Source organism: Arachis hypogaea, chromosome 5, assembly GCF_003086295.3.
Source record: "Arachis hypogaea cultivar Tifrunner chromosome 5, arahy.Tifrunner.gnm2.J5K5, whole genome shotgun sequence".
NCBI classification, from domain to species: Eukaryota; Viridiplantae; Streptophyta; class Magnoliopsida; order Fabales; family Fabaceae; genus Arachis; species Arachis hypogaea.
The window spans coordinates 86466178-86486981 of record NC_092040.1 but is presented as its reverse complement, the minus strand read 5'-3'; the positions used below and the strand labels follow the sequence as shown (position 1 = coordinate 86486981).

At 39.1% G+C, this 20804-nt stretch overlaps 1 non-coding gene across 1 annotated transcript; it reads left to right on the top strand.

Annotated features, from left to right (window-relative positions):
• Nucleotides 1-6888: 6888 nt before the first annotated feature.
• LOC112804703 (small nucleolar RNA R71) lies at nt 6889-6996 on the top strand. Its single transcript, XR_003203320.1, has one exon. It is a non-coding gene; the product is annotated as a small nucleolar RNA R71 (small nucleolar RNA).
• Nucleotides 6997-20804: the final 13808 nt, after the last annotated feature.

Below are 20804 nucleotides of genomic sequence, written 5' to 3'. Positions count from 1 at the left end.
TTTTGCTGTAAAAGACAGAGCTAGAATATGGTTGGATTCACAACCTAAGGATAGCCTGGACTCCTGGGATAAGCTGGTCACTGCCTTCTTAGATAAATTCTTTCCTCCTCAAAAGCTGAGCAAGCTGAGAGTGGATGTTCAAACCTTCAAACAAAAAGATGGTGAATCCCTCTATGAAGCTTGGGAAAGATACAAGCAGCTGACCAAAAGATGTCCATCTGACATGTTTTCAAAATGGACCATATTAGATATATTCTATTATGGCTTGTCTGAATTTTCGAAAATGTCATTGGACCATTCTGCAGGTGGATCTATTCACCTAAAGGAAACGCCTGAAGAGGCTCAAGAACTCATTGACATGGTTGCAAACAACCAATTCATGTACACCTCTAAGAGGAATTTCGTGAATAATGGGATACATCAAAAGAAAGGAGTTCTTGAAATTGATGCTCTGAATGCCATATTGGCTCAGAACAAAATGTTGACTCAACAGGTCAACATGATCTCTCAAAATCTGAATGGATGGCAACATGCATCCAACAGTACTAAAGAGGCAGCTTCTGAAGAAGCTTATGATCCTGAGAACCCTGCCATGGCAGAGGTTAATTACATGGGTGAACCTTATGGAAACACCTATAACTCATCATGGAGAAATCATCCAAATTTCTCATGGAAGGATCAACAAAAGCCTCAACAAGGCTTTAACAATGGTGGACGCAATAGGCTGAACAATAGCAAGCCATATCCATCATCTTCTTAGCAACAGACAGAGAATTCTGAACAAAATACCTCTAATTTAGACAATATAGTCTCTGATCTGTCAAAGGCCACTTTCAGTTTCATGAATGAAACAAGATCCTCCATCAGAAATCTGGAGGCACAAGTTGGCCAGCTGAGTAAGAAAGTTATTGAAACTCCTCCCAGTATTCTCCCAAGCCATACAGAAGAGAATCCAAAAGGAGAGTGCAAGGCCATTGATGTGATCAATGTGGCTGAATGCACAAGGGAGGAGGAGGATGAAAATCCTAGTGAGGAAGACCTCCTGGGACGTCCTTCAAGCAAGAAGGAGTTTCCTATTAAGGATCCAAAGGAATCTGAGGCTCATATAGAGACCATAAAGATTCCATTAAATCTCCTTCTACCATTTATGAGCTCTGAAGACTATTCTTTCTCTGAAGAGGATGAAGATGTGACTGGAGAGCAAGTTACTCAATACTTAGGAGCTATCATGAAGCTGAATGCCAAGTTGTTTGGTAATGAGACTTGGGAAAGTGAACCTCCCTTGCTCATTAGTGAACTGGATACCTGGATTCAGCAAACTCTACCTCAAAAGAAACAAGATCCTGGCAAGTTTTTAATACCTTGTACCATAGGCACCATGACCTTTGAAAATGCTTTATGTGATCTGGGGTCAGGGATAAATCTTATGCCACTCTCTGTAATGGAGAAGCTGGGGATCATTGAGGTACAACCTGCCTTGTTCTCATTACAATTGGCAGACAAGTCACTGAGACAAGCTTATGGAATAGTGGAGGACGTGTTAGTAAAGGTTGAAGGCCTTTACATCCCTACTGATTTCATAATCTTCGACATTAGGAAGGAAGAGGATGATTGCATCATCCTTGGAAGACCTTTCCTAGCCACAGCAGAAGCTGTGATAGATGTCAACAGAGGTGAATTAGTCCTTCAATTGAATGGGAACTACCTTGTGTTTAAGGCACAAGGCCATCCTTCTGTGACAAAAGAGAGTAAGCATGAAGAGCTTCTCTCAGTTCAGAGTCAAGAAGAGCCTCCACAGTCAAACTCTAAGTTTGGTGTTGTGAGGCCACAACCAAACTCTAAGTTTGGTGTTACGATCCCATATCCAAACTCTAAGTTTGGTGTTGGGACTATACAACATTGACCTGATCACCTTTGTGGCTCCATGAGAGCCACTGTTAAGCTATTGACATTAAAGAAGCGCTTGTTGGGAGGCAACCCAATTTTATTTATCTAATTTTTATTTTATTGTTATTTTATGTTTTATTAGGTACATGATCATGAGGAGTCACGAAAAAATCATAAAAATTAAAAACAGAATCAAAAACAGCAGAAGAAAAAAATCACACCCTGGAGGAAGCACAGGCTGGCGTTCTACGCCAGTAAGATGCATCTGGCCGGCGTTCAACGCCAGAACAGAGCATCAACCTGGCGCTGAACGCCAGAAACAAGCAACATTCTGGCGCTGAACGCCAGGAATGTGCCTAGAGAAGAAAAACTGGCGCTGAACGCCAATAACAAGCATGAAACTGGCGTTCAACGCCAGAAACATGCTTTACATGGGCGTTGAACGCCCAGAAGGTGCACCACACGGCGTTTAAATGCCAGAATGGTGTGTAAAGGCATTTTACATGCCTATTTGGTGCAGGGATGGAATTCCTTGACACCTTAGGATCTGTGGACCCCACAGGATCACCTCAGGATCTGTGGACCCCACACGATCACCTCAGGATCTATGGACCCCATAGGATCCCCACCTACTATATTCCTACCTTACCTCCTAATCCTACTTTTGTGATGACTATTCCCCATGTCACACTTCCCAACACTCTTCACCAATCACCTCAAACCCTCTTCCCAATCACCTCCCTCACCACTCACATCCATCCACTCTTCCCCATAAACCCCACCTACCTTCAAAAATTCAAAAACATTTTCCCACCCATTCCCACCCTACATGGCCGAACCTACCTCTCTCCCTCTCTACCATATTCTCTTATTCTTCTCTTCTTTCTTCTCTTGCTCGAGGACGAGCAATATTTTAAGTTTGGTGTGGTCAAAGCACAATCTTTTTTGTTTTCCACTACCATCAATGGCACCTAAGGCCGGAGAATCCTCTAGAAAAGGAAAAGGGAAGACAAAAGCTTCCACCTCCGAGTCATGGGAGATGGAAAGATTCATCTCCAAGAGCCATCAAGACCACTTCTATGATGTTGTGGCAAAAAAGAAGGTGATCCCTCAGGTCCCTTTCAAGCTCAAGAAGAATGAGTATCCGGAGATCCGACATGAGATCCGAGGAAGAGGTTGGGAAGTCCTAACCAACCCCATGCAACAAGTCGGAATCTTAATGGTTCAAGAGTTCTATGCCAATGCATGGATCACTAGGAACCATGATCAAAGTATGAACCCGAATCCAAAGAATTATCTCACAATGGTTCGGGGGAAATACTTAGATTTTAGTCCGAAAAATGTGAGGTTGGCGTTTCACTTGCCCATGATGTAAGGAGATGAACGCCCCTACACTAGAAGGGTCAACTTTAATCAAAGGTTGGACCAAGTCCTAATGGACATATGTGTGGAAGGAGCTCAATGGAGAATAGACTCCAAAGGCAAGCCAGTTCAACTAAGAAGACTGGACCTCAAGCCTGTGGCTAGAGGATGGTTGGAGTTCATTCAACGCTCCATCATTCCCACTAGCAACCGATCTGAAGTTACTGTGGATCGGGCCATCATGATTCATAGCATCATGATTGGAGAGGAAGTAGAAGTTCATGAGGTCATCTCCAATGAAATCTACAAAATAGCCGACAAGCCCTCCACCATGGCTAGGCTAGCTTTTCCTCACCTTATTTGCCATCTATGTTACTTAGCTGGAGTTATCATAGAAGGAGACATCTCTATTGAAGAGGATAAGCCCATCACCAAGAAGAGGATAGAGCAAGCAAGAGAGACCCTTCACAGTTCTCAAGAGATGCATGAGGAAGCTCATCATGAAGAAATCCCTGAGATGCCTCAAGGGATGCACTTTCCTCCAACAACTATTGGGAGCAAATCAACACTTCCTTAGAAGATTTGAGCCACAATGTGGAACAATTAAGGGTGGAACATCATGAGCACTCCATCATTCTCCATGAAATAAGAGAAGATCAAAGAGCAATGAGGGAGGAGCAACAAAGGCAAGGAAGAGACATAGAGGAGCTCAAAAAGCACCATTGATCCTTCAAAAAGGCGCCACCCTCACTAAGGTGGATTCATTCCTTGTTCTTATTTCTTTCTATTGTTCGGTTTTTAATGTTGTGTTTATCTATGTTTTGTGTCTCTACTTCATGATCATTAGTATGTAGTAACCATGTCTTAAAGCTATGAATAAAATCCATTAATCCTTCACCTCTCTTAAATGAAAAATGTTTTAATTCAAAAGAACAAGAAGTATATGAATTTCGAATTTATCCTTGAATTTAGTTTAAATATATTGATGTGGTGACAATACTTTTTGTTTTCTGAATGAATGCTTGAACAGTGCATATTTTTGATCTTGTTGTTTATGAATGTTAAAACTGTTGGCTCTTGAAAGAATGATGAACAAAGAGAAATGTTATTGACAATCTGAAAAATCATGAAATTGATTCTTGAAGCAAGAAAAAGCAGTGAAAAATCAAAAGCTTGCGAAAAAAATGGCGAAAAAAATAGAAAGAAAAAGAAAAAGCAAGCAGAAAAAGCCAATAGCCCTTAAAACCAAAAGGCAAGGGTAAAAAGGATCCAAGGCTTTGAGCATCAATGGATAGGAGGGGTCAAGGAGATAAAATCCAGGCCTAAGCGGCTAAATCAAGCTGTCCCTAACCATGTGCTTGTGTCATGAAGGTCCAAGTGAAAAGCTTGAGACTAAGTGGTTAAAATCGTGAGCCAAAGCAAAAAAGAGTGTGCTTAAGAGCTCTGGACACCTCTAACTGGGGACTCTAGCAAAGCTGAGTCACAATCTGAAAAGGTTCACCCAGTCATGTGTCTGTGGTATTTATGTATCCGGTGGTAATACTGGAAAACAAAATGCTTAGGGCCACGGCCAAGACTCATAAGTAGCTGTGTTCAAGAATCAACATGCTCAATTAGGAAAGTCAATAACACTATCCGAAATTCTAAGTTCCTAGAGAAGCCAATCATTCTAAACTTCAAAGGAAAAAGTGAGATGCCAAAACTGTTCAGAAGCAAAAAGCTACAAGTTCCGCTCATCTAATTATAATTAATATTCATTGATATTTTGGAATTTATAGTATATTCTCTTCTTTTTATCCTAATTTATTTTCAGTTGCTTGGGGACAAGCAACAATTTAAGTTTGGTGTTGTGATGAGCAGATAATTTATACGCTTTTTGGCATTGTTTTTTGGTAGTTTTTAGTAAGTTCAAGCTACTTTTAGGGATGTTTTCATTAGTTTTTATGTTAAATTCACATTTTTGGACTTTACTATGAGTTTGTGTGTTTTTCTGTGATTTCAGGTAATTTCTGGCTGAAATTGAGGGACTTGAGCAAAACTCTGAGAAAGGCTGACAAAAGGACTGCTGATGCTGTTGGAATCTGACCTCCCTGCACTCGAAATAGATTTTCTGGAGCTACAGAACTCCAATTGGCGCGATCTCAACGGCGTTTAAAAGTAGACATCTAGAGCTTTCCAGAAATATATAATAGTTTATACTTTATTCGGAAATTGATGACGTAACTTGGCGTTGAACGCCAAGTACATGCTGCTGTCTTGAGTTAAACGCCAGAAAAACGTCATGATCCGGAGTTGAACGCCCAAAACATGTTATAACTTGGAGTTCAACTCCAAGAAAAGGCTCAGCTCGTGGATAGATCAAGCTCAGCCCAAGCATACACCAAGTGGGCCCCGGAAGTGGATTTATGCATCAATTACTTACTCATGTAAACCCTAGTAGCTAGTCTATTATAAATAGGATAAGTTACTATTGTATTAGACATCTTTTGACAGTTTAATCTTTTGACTATTCGGTCTCTTGATCACTCAGGGGGCTGGCCATTCGGCCATGCTTGAACCTTTCACTTATGTATTTTCAACAGTTGAGTTTCTGCACACCATAGATTAAGGGTGTGGAGCTCTGCTGTACCTCAAGTTTCAATACAATTATTATTACTTTCTATTCAATTCTCTTCTATCCTTATTCCAAGATATACGTTATACTTAACTTTGATGAATGATGATGATCCGTGACACTCATCATCATTCTCACCTATGAACGCGCGTGATTGACAACCACTTCCGTTCTACTTTAGGCAGGGCGCATATCTCTTAGATTTCCGAACAGAATCTTCGTGGTATAAGCTAGATAGATGGCGGCATTCATGAGGATCCGGAAAGTCTAAACCTTGTCTATGGTATTCCGAGTAGGATTCTGGGATTGAATGACTGTGACGAGCTTCAAACTCCTGAAGGCTGGGCGTGATGACAAGCGCAAAAGAATCCAGGGATTCTATTCCAACCTGATTGAGAACCGACAGATGATTAGCCGTGCTGTGACAGAGCATAGGAACGTTTTCACTGAGAGGATGGGATGTAGCCATTGACAACGGTGATGCCCTACATACAGCTTGTCATGGAAAGGAGTAGGAAGGATTGGATGAATGTAATAAGAAAATAGAGATACGAGAGGAGCACAGCATCTTCACACACTTATCTGAAATTCCCACTATCGCTTTACATAAGTATTTCTATCCCTTTTTATTTTCTCTTTATTTACTAATTTTCAAACTCACCATAAACCAATTTAATCTGCCTAACTGAGATTTACAAGGTGACCATAGCTTGCTTCATACCAACAATCTCTGTGGGATCGACCCTTACTCACGTAAGGTATTACTTGGATGACCCAGTACACTTGCTGGTTAAGTTGAACGGAGTTGTGGAAAGAAAAAGCTTCTCTAACAGTGCCTGGAACTCATGTATCACAATTTCGTCCACCATGTACATGAATTGGTTATTTGCAACCATGTCAATAAGTTCTTGAGCTTCTGCAGGCATTTTCTTTAGGTGAATGGATCCACCTGTAGAGTGGTTCAGTGACATCTTAAAGAATCCAGATAGACCATCATAGAATATATCCAAAATGGTCCACTCTGAAAGCATGTCAGAAGGACACTTTTTGGTCAACTGCTTGTATCTTTCCCAAGCTTCATAGAGGGATTCACCATCTTTTTGCTTGAAAGTCTGAACATCCACTCTAAGCTTGCTCAGCTTTTAAGGAGGAAAAACTTGGCCAAGAAGGCCGTGACCAGCTTATCCCAAGAGTCCACGCTATCTTTAGGTTGTGAGTCCAACCAAGCATCCTCCTTGCGCCCCCACCATTGTTATTGGGTTTGGCCATGTCTTTTTCTTTTTTGAGATTCTCTGTAAGGTTTTCTCTGAATTGTTGTACTTTAGCTTCTCTTAGCTTCTTCTTCAGAGTCCTTTCAGGTTCAGGATCTTCTTAAAAAAGAATGTCCTTGTCCTTGCTCCTGCTCATATGAAAAAGAAGAGAACAGAAAAGAAAGAGGAATCCTCTATGTCACAGTATAGAGATTCCTTTATGTGAGTAGAAGAAAAGAAGAATACGAATGAAAAAGAGAGAAATTCGAACACAGAAGAGAAGAGAGGGTTCGAATTTTAAGATGAAGAGAAGTGTTTGTAAATAAATAAATAAATAGAAGAAGATGAGAGAGAGAGAGAGAGAGAGAGAGAGAGAGAGAGAGAGTTTTCGAAAATTGTTTTTGAAAAATAGTTAGTGATTTTCGAAAATTAAGAGAAGAAAAAAAATTAAAATTAAAATTTGAAACAATTAGTTAATTGAAAGAATTTTGAAAAAGAGTGAGGAATTTTCAAAAATTAGAGAGAGAAAAGTAGTTAGGTGGTTTTGAAAAAGATAAGAAACAAACAAAAAGTCAATTAGTTAGTTGCAAAAGATTTGAAAATCAATTTTGAAAAGATAGGAAGTTAGAAAAGATTTTTAAAAAAGATATGATTGGAAAAGATTTGATTGAAAAATATATGATTTGAAAAGATAAGATTGAAAAGATATGATTGAAATTTATTTTGAAAAAGTTTTGATTTTTTTAAAATTAAAATTGATTACTTGACTAACAAGAAACTAGAAGATTTGATTCTAGAATTTAAAGATTGAACCTTTCTTAACAAGAAAGTAACAAACTTCAAATTTTTGAATCAATCACATTAATTATTAGTGAAGTTTTTGAAAATTATGAAATAAAATTAAGAAAAGATTTTGAAAAATATTTTCATATTTTCGAAAATAAAAAAGATTTGATTTTTGAAAAAGATTTTGGAAAGATAGGATTTTTAAAATTGAAATCTTGACTTGACTAACAAGAAACAACTTATTTTAAAAATTGTTGACTAAGTCAACCCAAAGATTTCGAAATTTATGAGTAAAACAAGGAAAAGATATTTTTTATTTTGAATTTTTAATGATGAGAGAGAAAAAGAAAAGATATCATTTTTGTGTTTTTCTCTTTTTTTTGAATAAACAGCAAGATTGACACAAGACATGAAAGATTAAGATCAAAACACATAATGCATGCAAGAAAACTTTGAATGTCAAGATAAACACCAAGAACACCTTGAAGATCAAGATGAACATCAAGACTTATTTTTGAAAAATTTTCAAGAAAAGAAAAACATGCAAGACACCAGACTTAGAAATCTTTAATGCTTAGACACTATGAATGCAAAAATGCATATGAAAAACAAGAAAATACGAAGATCAAACAAGAAGACATATCAAGAACAACTTGAAGATCATGAAGAACACCGTGCATGAAATTTTTGAAAAATGCATAAATTTTTAAAACATGCAATTGAAACCAAACTTTAAATTTGACACTAGACTCAAACAAGAAACACAAAATATTTTTTGTTTTTATGATTTTATTAATTTTTTGGTTTTTTTGAAAATTACATTTTGGAAAAACAAAAACAAAGAAAAAATTTTGAAAGAATTTTGAAAACTTTTTGAAAAGAAAATTATCTAATATGATCAACAAGATGAACCGTCAGTTGTCCAAACTCGAACAATCCCCGGCAACGGCGCCAAAAACATGGTGCACGAAATTGTGATCATCAACAATGGCGCCAATAGACTTGGAGCTCTCAAACATGAATCACACTTTGTCACAACTAACCAGCAAGTGCACTAGGTCGTCCAAGTAATACCTTACGTGAGTAAGGGTCGATCCCACGAAGATTGTTGGTATGAAGCAAGCTATTGTTATCTTGTAAATCTTAGTTAGGCAGATTCAAATGGTTATAATGGTTTTCGAAAATAAAGATGAATAAAGCATAAAATAAAGATAGAGATACTTATGTAAATCATTGGTGGGAATATCTGATAAGTGTATGGAAATAGTTTGTTCCTGTTGAATCTCTGCTTTCCTACTGCTTTCATCCAATCATTCTTACTCCTTTCCGTGGAAAGCTGTATGTAGGGCGTCACCGTTGTCAATGGCTACTTCCCATCCTCTCAGTGAAAATGGTCCAAATGCTCTATCACAGCACGGCTAATCATCTGTCGGTTCTCGATTATGTCGGAATAGAATCCAGTGATTCTTTTACGTTTGTCACTACGCCCAACACTCGCGAGTTTGAAGCTCGTCCCAGTCATTCAATCCTTGAATCCTACTCAGAATACCACAGACAAGGTTTAGACTTTCCGAATTCTCAAGAATGCTGCCAATGGGTTCTAGCTTATACCACGAAGATTCTGATTAAGGAATCCAAGAGATATGCGCTCGATCTAAGGTAGAACGGGAGTGGTTGTCAGGCACGCTTTCATAAGGACGGATGATGATGAGTGTCACGGATCATCACATCCATCAAGTTGAAGTGCAACGAATATCTTAGAATAAGAATAAGCTTGAATCGAATAGAAGAAAAATAGTAATTGCATTAAAACTCGAGGTACATTAGAGCTCCACACCTTAATCTCTGGTGTGTAGAAACTCCACCGTTGAAATTACATTAGTGATAGTGGTCTAGGCATGGCCGAAAGGCCAGCCTCCAAAACATGATCAATAGTCTCCTAAGATGTACAATCGATTAAAACTGAGACCAAAGATATCTAATACAATAGTAAAAAGTTCTATTTATATTAAACTAGTTACTAGGATTTACAGAAATAAGTCTTAGTGCATAAATCCATTTCTGGGGCCTACTTTGGTGTGTGCTTAGGCTGAGCTTGAGCTTTACACGTGCAGAGGCTTCTCTTGTGGTTAAATGCCAAGTTGTAACGTGTTTTTGGCGTTTAACTCTGGTTTGTGACGTGTTTCTGGCGTTTTACTCCAGAATGCAGCATGGAACTGGCGTTGAACGCCAGTTTGCGTCGCCTAAACTTGAATAAATGATGGACTATTATATCTTTCTGCAAAGCCCTAGATGTCTACTTTCCAACCCAGTTGAGATCGCGCCATTTGGAGTTCTGTAGCTCCAGAAAATTCATTTTGAGTGCAGGGAGGTCAGAATCCAACAGCATTAGCAGTCCTTTTTCAGCCTGAATCAGATTTTTGCTCAGGTCCCTTAATTTCAGCCAGAAAATATGTGAAATCACAGAAAAATACACAAACTCATAGTAAAGTCCAGAAATGTGAATTTTGCATAAAAACTAATGAAGACATCCCTAAAAGTAGCTAGATCCCACTAAAAACTACCTAAAAATAATGCCAAAAAGCGTATAAATTATCAGCTCATCAACTAACGTTCTCGAACCCACATTTTCACTTAATGTTAACACTCCTAACGTCCTAACTAACGTCCATCCATGCCTAACTCACACTTTTTCTGCAAGCAAAGCTGAGCCCACTGAAGATTTTAACTGCTTCAACTCAATAACAAAGGCTCGTATCCAAGACTTGAAGAACTGACTAGAAGATCAAGAAGAGTAGTATATATAAGAGTAGTTTTGAACTAGAGAGAAGCTTGGAATTTTGGAGAATTACACTCTGTATATTTACTTTTCTGCACTTTCTAGTTTGTTTTAGAATGTATTCTTCTCTATCATTTTCCATTTCCAGAGCTATGAACAACTAAACCCCCTTTCATTGGGTTAGGGAGCTCTGTTGTAATTTGATGGATCAATTATAGTTTTCATTCTTCTTCCTTTTTTCTTTTCTTTTGATTTACAAGAAATCCTTCGATCTTAATTCAATTGGTTAGTTGTCTTGGAAAAGAAACTCTCCATAATTGGATCTCCTTTGAGCCTTGGAAAGGGATGAGGAGATCATGCTAGAAATGCTTTCTCATGTTGGACCAAATTGGGGTTTGGACGGATATAGTGACATGCAATCCTCCTAACACTTTGATTTGTAAATACATATGGTATAATCAGTGACCATACTTCATCTCTTCCCATGAGCAATTAAATCAAGAAATTGGGCAATTGTTCAAGCTTAGAGAGATTGGGTTGCCAAGGAATTGGGATCCAATCACCTGAGATTGCCAAGGAGATTAATGAATGCATTGATTGAGGAAGAGATGAGAATGAACTTGATCCGGAGAATGCAACATCTCCTAAGCCCAATGAATCCCCCATTTCTGATCTTACCCATTCTCTTTACTTTATGCCATTTATCTTTATGCTTATCTCCCCAAATTCCCATTTAAGATTCTGCAATTTACTTTCCCGCCATTTAATTTTCTGCAATTCTCAACTCAATTTTTGTTTAGCTCAACTAGCACATTTTTCCAACTAAAGTTACTTGACCAATCAATCCCTGTGGGATTCGACCTCACTCTATTGTGAGTTTTTACTTGACGATAATTCGGTATACTTGCCAAAGGGAAATTTTTTGAGAGACAAGTTTTCGTGCATCAAGTTTATGGCGCCGTTGCCGGGGATTGATTTTGTATCGATAATGATTAAGTTGGAAGATCACTAGATTGAGCATTTTCTTTTGCTTGTTTATTTTACCTAGTCATTTATCTTCAGTATCAGTTACTTTCTTCCTCTCCCTGATCTCCCCTCTTCGTTTTCTTTTCCTTTGTAGTTATTTACAATTTTGTTCACTAATCCACTAACTGTTTGATAAATTACACCACTCACACTAACAGCCACTCTAACACGAATAATCTCTTCATTTTATTTCTTGCTGTGGGTTTTGTTAGTTGTATGACAGGGAGAAGAAGTGGAGCTTCAACTTCCTTTAATTCTGAACCTGAGAGGACCTTCCTTAGATTGAGGATGGAAGCAAGAGGGAAAAGAGTTGTTGGTGCTGAGGAAGAGGAAGAGTACTTTAAAACAAACATGGAGGAGAACCTGGAAAACAACCGTGAAGAAGAAGTTCACAACCATGCCAGAGAAGGCCCTGTGAATCATGCTGGGTAAGAGAGAAGAGTTCTAGGCTCTTACATCAATCCAAGCCCAGGAAATTGTGGAAGTAGAATCCAAAAGGCAACCATACATGCCAATAACTTTGAGTTAAAACCCCAGCTCATCACCCTTGTTCAGAACAACTGTTCATTTGGAGGAAGTGCCCAAGAAGACCCCAATCAACATCTAACCACCTTCTTAAGAATATGTGACACTGTGAAGTCTAATGGTGTTCATTCAGATGTCTATAGATTGCTTTTGTTCCCTTTTTCACTCAGGGACAAAGCATCTAAATGGCTGGAATCTTTCCCGAAGGAGAGTTTAACAAACTGGGAAGATGTGGTGAACAAATTTTTGGCGAGATTCTACCCTCCTCAAAGAATCAACAGGTTGAGAGCTGAGGTACAAACCATCAGGCAGCAAGATTGTGAAACTCTCTATGAAGCATGGGAGAGATTTAAGGACTTAACAAGAAGGTACCTACCGGACATGTTTAATGAATGGGTTCAACTACACATTTTCTATGAAGGTCTTTCTTATGAATCAAAGAAGGCCGTAGACCATTCATCAGGGGGTTCTCTAAACAAGAAGAAAACCAATGAAGAAGCCATAGATGTCATTGAGACTGTAGTTGAGAATGACTACTTCTATGCTTCTGAAAGGAGCAACACTCGAGGAGTGATGGAGCTGAACCACATGAATGCACTGCTGGCTCAAAATAAGATGATCACCAAGCAGTTAGTTGATCTTACCAAGAAGGTGAAAGAGAACCAAGTTGCAGCAATTACCACTTTATCACCAGCTTAAAAAGGAGTGAATACAAGAGAGGAAGGTGACTGGGAATAAGCCAACTATGTTGGAAACTCACCCAGACAGGCCCATGATCCATACTCCAAAGCTTATAATTCTGGTTGGAGAAACTACCCTAATTTTGGGTGGGGAAACCAACAAGACCAAGGCCAAGACTAGAGATGCCACAACCACAATCCCAACAATAATGCAACTCACCAACATCCCTCACAGAGATCATATCAACACCCACCTAATCACCCTTCTCAACATCCATATCAAAACCAACATGACCACTCTCAACCTCCTAACCTCAACCCATTATCACCAACCGAAGATAGACTTTCCAAAATTGAGACCTTACTTGAAGGCATATGTAAGGAAGTTCAAGAAAGTAAAGCATTACGGGAAGAAATGCGATCCAATATGCAGAATCAAGATGCTGCCATCAAGAAACTGGAAACACAAATTGGCTACTTATTCAAGCAAGCCTCTGGCCACAACATTCACAGCAATACTAATTCAACTCCAAGGGAGGAGTGTCAGGTTATCACCCTCAGAAATGGGAAGGAATTGAAGGAGACCTACAAGAAACCACAAGAGAAGAACTCAGATGAAAAAGAAAGGGAACAAAAGGAAGTTCAAGTCTCCACTCCCAATTCACATCAAGAGGGAGAAGTGTTGAAGCCATACTTTCCAAAAGCCCCATACCCTCAGCAATTGAAGAAGAAGGGAGAGGACAGCCAATTCTCAATATTCTTGTAAATCTTCAAGAAATTACATATTAACATACCTTTTGCTGAAGCAATAAAGCAAATGCCGCTCTATGCCAAGTTCGTGAAGGAGTTGATGACCAAGAAGAGAAGATGAAAGAGCAATGAGACTGTGGTACTCACCGAGGAATGCAGTGCCATCATCCAGCACAAATTGCCCTAGAAATTAAAGGATCCTGGGAGCTTCCAAATTCCTTGTATCATAAGAGAAATCACAGTGGAAAAAGCTTTATGTGATTTAGGAGCTAGCATAAATCTGATGTCCTTAGCAATGATGAGGAAAATGAGGATTTAGGAGGCCAACCCAACAAGAATGGCCTTGCAACTGGCAGACCGATCATTCAAGTTTCCTCACGAGAATAGTAGAAGACTTGTTGGTGAAGGTAGGAAACTTTATATTTCCAGCAAACTTTGTAGTGTTGGATATGGAGGAAGGAGCCAAGACCTCTATCATCTTAGGAGGGCCATTCTTAGCCACTGCCAGAGCCATCATTGATGTCCAAAAAGGTGAACTTGTCCTTAGACTACATGAAGAGAAAATAATATTCAATGTGTTCGAAGCCATGAGTTACCCACAAAACTCATTGGGAGAATGTATGAGGTTAGACTCAGTGGATGTTGTAGTGCAAGAGATTCTTGAAGAAGAAAAACTTGAGGGGTTAACAGAAGAAGAGGAATCAGCATCAAGCGATGAGGCTGCAATAGCTGAAATTCATGTTCAGGGCACAATAGAGGAGAAGGATGAGAGAAAAGAAGCACCCAAACTTGAACTAAAGGCACTGCTGCCCACTCTCAAGTATGCATATTTAGGAGAGAATGAAAGATATCCAGTGATCATAAACTTAGCCCTCAGCCAAGAACAAGAGGAGGAATTACTTCAAGTCTTACAAAAGTATAAGGATGCCATTGGATGGACACTTGCTGACTTGAAGGGAATCAGTTCGGCCATATTCATGCATAAGATACTATTGGAAGATGATGCCAAACCTTCCATTCAACCCCAAAGGAGGTTGAATCCAGTTATGAAGGAAGTGGTACAGAAAAAAGTCATGAAGCTGTGGCAGGGAGGAGTAATCTACCCAATTTCAGATAGCCCATGGGTCAGCCCTGTCCAAGTGGTCCCCAAGAAAGGAATCACTGTGGTACCCAATGAAATGAATGAGCTAATCCCTACAAAAACTTTCACAGGATGGAGGATGTGTATTGATTATAGAAAACTCAATGAAGCCACAAGAAAAGATCACTTCCCACTTCCCTTCATGGACCAGATGCTGGAAAGACTTGCAGGACACGTATATTATTGTTTTCTAGATGGTTATTCAGGATATAACCAAATAGTAGTTGATCCAAGAGACCAAGAGAAAACATCATTTACTTGCCCATATCGGGTGTCTGCCTACAGGCGCATGCCATTTGGGCTATGTAATGCACCTGCAACCTTTCAGCGCTGCATGCTTTCTATCTTCTCGGATATGATAGAGAAGTTCATTGAAGTCTTCATGGATGACTTTTCAGTATTCAGAGATTCCTTTCTTAATTGCCTAAATTATCTTGCCTTGGTATTAAAAAGATGTCAAGAGACCAATCTGGTCTTGAATTGGGAAAATGCCACTTTATGGTGACAGACGGAATAGTCCTTGGCCATAAAGTTTCTAACCAAGGCATTGAGGTAGACAGAGCTAAGGTGGAGCTAATTGAAAAATTACCTCTACCGAGTGATATCAAGGCAATTAGGAGCTTTTTGGGGGCATGCTGGCTTCTATAGAAGATTTATTAAAGATTTTTCAAAGATAGCCAAGCCTTTAAGCAATATCCTTATGTCTGATACACCATTTATCTTTGATAAGAAGTGCATGCTTACATTTGAAAACTTGAAAAAGAAGCTGTCCTCAGCTCCTATCATCACCCCACCTGATTGGAACATGCCATTCTAACTAATGTGTGATGCATCTGATTTCGCAGTTGGGACAGTGTTAGGACAGAGGAAAGATAATTTAGTGCATGTCATATACTATGCCAGCAAGGTCCTTAATGACACTCAACGAAATTATACCACTACCGAAAAGGAGTTGCTGGCAATAGTTTTTGCATTTGACAAATTTAGATCATACATCATTGGTTCTAAAGTGATTGTTTTCACTGATCACATAGCACTTAAATATCTATTTGCCAAACAGGAATCAAAACCAAGACTAATCAGATGGATCTTATTGTTGCAGGAATTCAATATTGAGATTAGAGACAAAAAGGGCGTGGAGAACAAGGTAGCAGATCATCTATCCAGGATCCCTTGTGAGAAAGGTGCTACACATGATACAAGTGTGAATGAGTTCTTTCCAGATGAGCAGTTAATGTTGGTTCACAAGGCACCCTGGTTTGCAGATATTGCCAATTTTAAGGCAGCTGGTGACTTGCCTCCTGGAATCAACAAACATCAAAGAAGAAAACTCATCAATGATGCTAAATATTTCATTTGGGATGAGCCATATCTCTTCAAGAAGTGCTCAGATAGAATCCTTAGGAGGTGCATTTCAGAAGAAGAGGGACAAGAGGTCCTGTAGAATTGCCATAGTTCTAGCTATGGAGGTCATTTTGGAGGAGAAAGAACCGCAGCGAAGGTGCTGCAATGTGGGTTTTTCTAGCCCACTATCTTCAAGGATGCTAAGAAACTGGTGAGGAGCTGTGATGAGTGCCAAAGGGCTGGAAATCTGCCCAAGAGAAATGAGATGTCACAACAATTCATCTTAGAACTTGAACTGTTCGATGTATGGGGGATTGACTTCATGGGACCATTTCCAACCTCATATTCAAACAAGTATATTTTGGTGGCAGTGGACTATGTATCTAAGTGGGTGGAAGCTATGGCAACTCCAAAAAATGGCAACAAGGTGGTCATAAACTTTCTTAGAAAAAATATCTTCAGCAGATTTGGAGTTCCACGGGTCCTCATCAGTGACGGAGGGAGTCATTTCTGCAATAGACCATTGGAGACCCTACTCCTAAGGTATAGGGTGAAACATAAGGTTGCCACACCTTATCATCCCCAAACAAGTGGGCAAACCGAGATATCCAATAAAGAGTTAAAAAGGATCTTAGAAAAGACTATGGGGGCATCAAGAAAGGACTGGGCGAAAAAGTTGGATGATGCTCTTTGGGCGTACAAGACAGCCTTCAAAACACCAATTGGGATGTCCCCATATCAACTGGTGTATAGAAAGGCATGTCACTTACCATTAGAGCTGGAGCACAAAGCGCTTTGGGCTCTCAAGATACTAACCTCGACAGCACTGCTGCTGGTGAAAAAAGGGTCTTACAGCTGCAAGAACTGGAAGAGTTTAGGTTTCAAGCCTATGAAAGTACTAAGATCTATAAGCAAAAAGCAAAAAGGAGACATGATCTCAACCTGGCACCAAGAAGTTTCAAAGAAGGACAACATGTACTCCTTTAGAATTCCAAATTGAGACTCTTCCTTAGAAAACTCAAATCAAGGTGGTCGGGACCCTTTTTGGTCACAAAGGTCTCACCTTATGGACACATAGAAATCATGGAAGAAAGCTCAAAGAGGACATTCACTGTGAATGGGCAAAAACTCAAACACTACTTGGGCAGCATGGGGGAAGACCCCAAACAGAAGTATAATCTCAACTAGAAAAGCAATCGTCGAGCTAGCGACGCTAAGAAAGTGCTTTGTTGGGAGGCAACCCAACCTGAGGTAGTTTTCCTTTCATGACTGTCTCAATAAAATATTCAAGTAGAGTTCTCTGTAATGTAAGGAGCTAAGTTTGGTGTTGCACACCAAAACATTCCAAGGGTGAATGTGAAACTCTAAGTTGGTGTCCCACCAAAGACTCCATCTGAAGAGTACATTGCAACCCTTCAGTGATAAAGCATTTGCTCTAACAACCAGATAAACTACTTGACAGATGTTTAACTTCTAATGCATAGTTTGCTTTTCTAGTTCATAGTTGTTTTCTTAATAAAAGCACATGAGGTTTCTACATGTATTCAATTTGTTGCATTAGGCAAGGAACTAAGTTTGGTGTTCACACACCAAATTAAGTTCAGAAATTCACAAGCATACATGCATGCTAACTATTTTCCAAGTGCTTGGGGAACAAGCAACTTCTAATAGTGTTACAGGAATTCAATCAATCTCAAGGAATAATCATACATCATAATCCAAGGAGACAAACAAGGATGTAAAAGCTAGGATGATGATGACAAGGAAGACATCAAGAGGTTGTATTAAACTGTCTCTGAGTTGTAGTACTTTAACTGAAAGTATGATTGAATATTGTTCTTAGGGACATTTATATTCTGCTTGTTCCTCTTTATTTACATACAAGTGTGCTAGTCTAGGTCCCTGGCTTCCATTTTTCATCCTGCTTACATGTATGCTTGTCCTTTAAGTCAATATAAAAGAAAATATTATGAAAAACAAGTGTGGGGTTTATCTTGTGAAGTGAGTTCTCAGGTTTGTGGTATGGTAATTAATTAGCTAAGTTGGTTCACCAACAAGGTATATAGGCAACTATATGCTTTAAATCACATGCTTGAAACACATCCTTTGAGACTAACCAAACAATAGGATCCTAATAAGAAAAGAGAAAGAACAACAAGAGTTTGAAAAGGACAGAAAAATAATAAGAAATAAGGCTAGGCACCAAGGGTTTGAATATTGAGGCATGTATCTGTGGTGTTTCTGTGCAAGGGATATGCTTTGATGAATAAGCTCTCAGGGGTGCCTTATCACTTGGTAACTTGGGTTAATTAACCCGGGATTATCAACTGAAAGTCTACTGTCAAGAGCAGCCTTTGCTACAGAGCACTTAGTAACCCAAAGAGGTGCTGGACACCAAGGTCTCAAGAAAGAAAAATAACAAACCATGTGCCTGTGGTGTGCATGTATGGGGGAAAGAGACTTAAGGGAGTAAGTCCTTAGGGGTGTCTTAACACCTAGCACCTTGAACCAACTGGTTCGGGAGTGTTGGCTGAAAGCTTATCTTTAAAGAGTCGCCCTCTCAAGGAGCACTTAGCATAAAAAAATGCAATAAACCCTGGAAAAGAAGGGAGGATCAATAAATAAGAAGTCTCATAAGATGCAATCAAGTGAGTGTTCAAGGGCATGATAAGGACCTGAAAACCAGTAAAGGAATGAACCTAAGTTGCTATGCATGAAACCCCATAAACCAAGAATTGGACTTCTATAATAATGAATTGTTTATCTTGTTCTTTCATTCATCTTTCCTATGTTTCAGTACTTGCTTAGGGACAAGCAAGCTTTAAGTTTGGTGTTGTGATGCCAGTGCATCTTCGCCAGTTTCACTGACCTTTTCTTTACTGTTTTAGGGTAGTTTCATGCATTTTCTTAGTAAATAAGCAAGTTTTGGATAAAAATATACTTACACCTTGATTCAAGCAAACATTGTGAACTTTACATGGTTTCATGAGAATTATGCAGGAATTTAATGATAAAATGGATAATGCATGATCTCATACCTTGATGCACTTTAATTGCTTGATTTCAGGATAAAGGAAGCAAGGAAGAGCCACGTTAGTAGCCACGTTAATCTGATTAACGTGACCACTAACGTGGAATGGGAATAAGCTTGTAGCGTTAATGGAAAAAGTGATTGCCAATAACGCCTTCGAAGCCATCATAGCCCATGTTAGTTGCCATGTTAATTACATTAACGTGGTAGCTAACGTAGAGGAGAAGGAGAGCTCCAATGTTAGTGGTAAAAGTGAATACCATTAACGTTCAAAAAAGGCACATTTAGCCACGTTAAGAGTCACGTTAATCCAATTAACGTGAACTCTAACATGGGAGGAGAAAGCAATCGCCAACGTTAGTGACACTCACCTTTGTCACTAACGTTGGACTAAGCCAATAGTGCCCACGTTAGTGGTCACGTTAAGACAACTAACATGAAGAGTAACGTGGAGCTAAGCATGATAGGCCAACGTTAGTGACACTCACCTTTGTCACTAACGTTGGAGATGGCAATCACCACCACGTTAGTGGTCATGTTAATGCAACCAACGTGAGGCACTAACGTTCTCGAACCCACATTTTCACTTAACGTTAACACCCCTAACGTCCTAACTAACGTCCACCCATGCCTAACTCACACTTTTTCTGCAAGCAAAGCTGAGCCCACTGAAGATTTTAACTGCTTCAACTAAAGATTAAAGGCCCATATCCAAGACTTGAAGAACTGACTAGAAGATCAAGAAGAGTAGTATATATAGGAGTAGTTTTGAACTAGAGAGAAGGTTGGCATTTTGGAGAACTACACTCTGTATATTTACTTTTCTGCAATTTCTAGTTTGTTTTAGAATGTATTCTTCTCTATCATTTTCCATTTTCAGAGCTATGAACAACTAAACCCCCTTTCATTGGGTTAGGGAGCTTTGTTGTAATTTGATGGATCAATTATAGTTTTCATTCTTCTTCCTCTTTCTTTTCTTTTGATTTACTAGAAAGACTTCGATCTTAATTGAATTGGTTAGTTTTCTTGGAAAAGAAACTCTCCATAATTGGATCTCCTCTGAGCCTTGAAAAAGGGATGAGGAGATCATGCTAGGAATGCTTTCTCATGTTGGACCAAATTGGGGTTCGGACGGATATAGTGACATGTAATCCTCCCAACACTTTGATTTGGAAATACATGTGGTATAATCAGTGACCATACTTCATCTCTTACCATGAGCAATTAAATCAAGGAATTGGGCAATTGTTCAAGCTTAGAGAGATTGGATTGCCAAGGAATTGGGATCCAATCACATAAGATTGCCAAGGAGATCAATGAATGCATTGATTAAGGAAGAGATGAGAATGAACTTGATCCAAAGAATGCAACATCTCCTAAGCCCAATGAATCCCTTATTTCTGATCTTACCCATTCTCTTTACTTTCTGCCATTTATCTTTATACTCATCTCCCCAAATCCCCATTTAAGATTTTGCAATTTACTTTCTGTAATTTACTTTCCCGCCATTTAATTTTCTGTAATTCTCAACTCAATTTCTATTTAGCTCAACTAGCACATTTTTCCAACTAAAGTTGCTTGACCAATCAATCCCTGTGGGATTCGACCTCACTCTAATGTGAGTTTTTA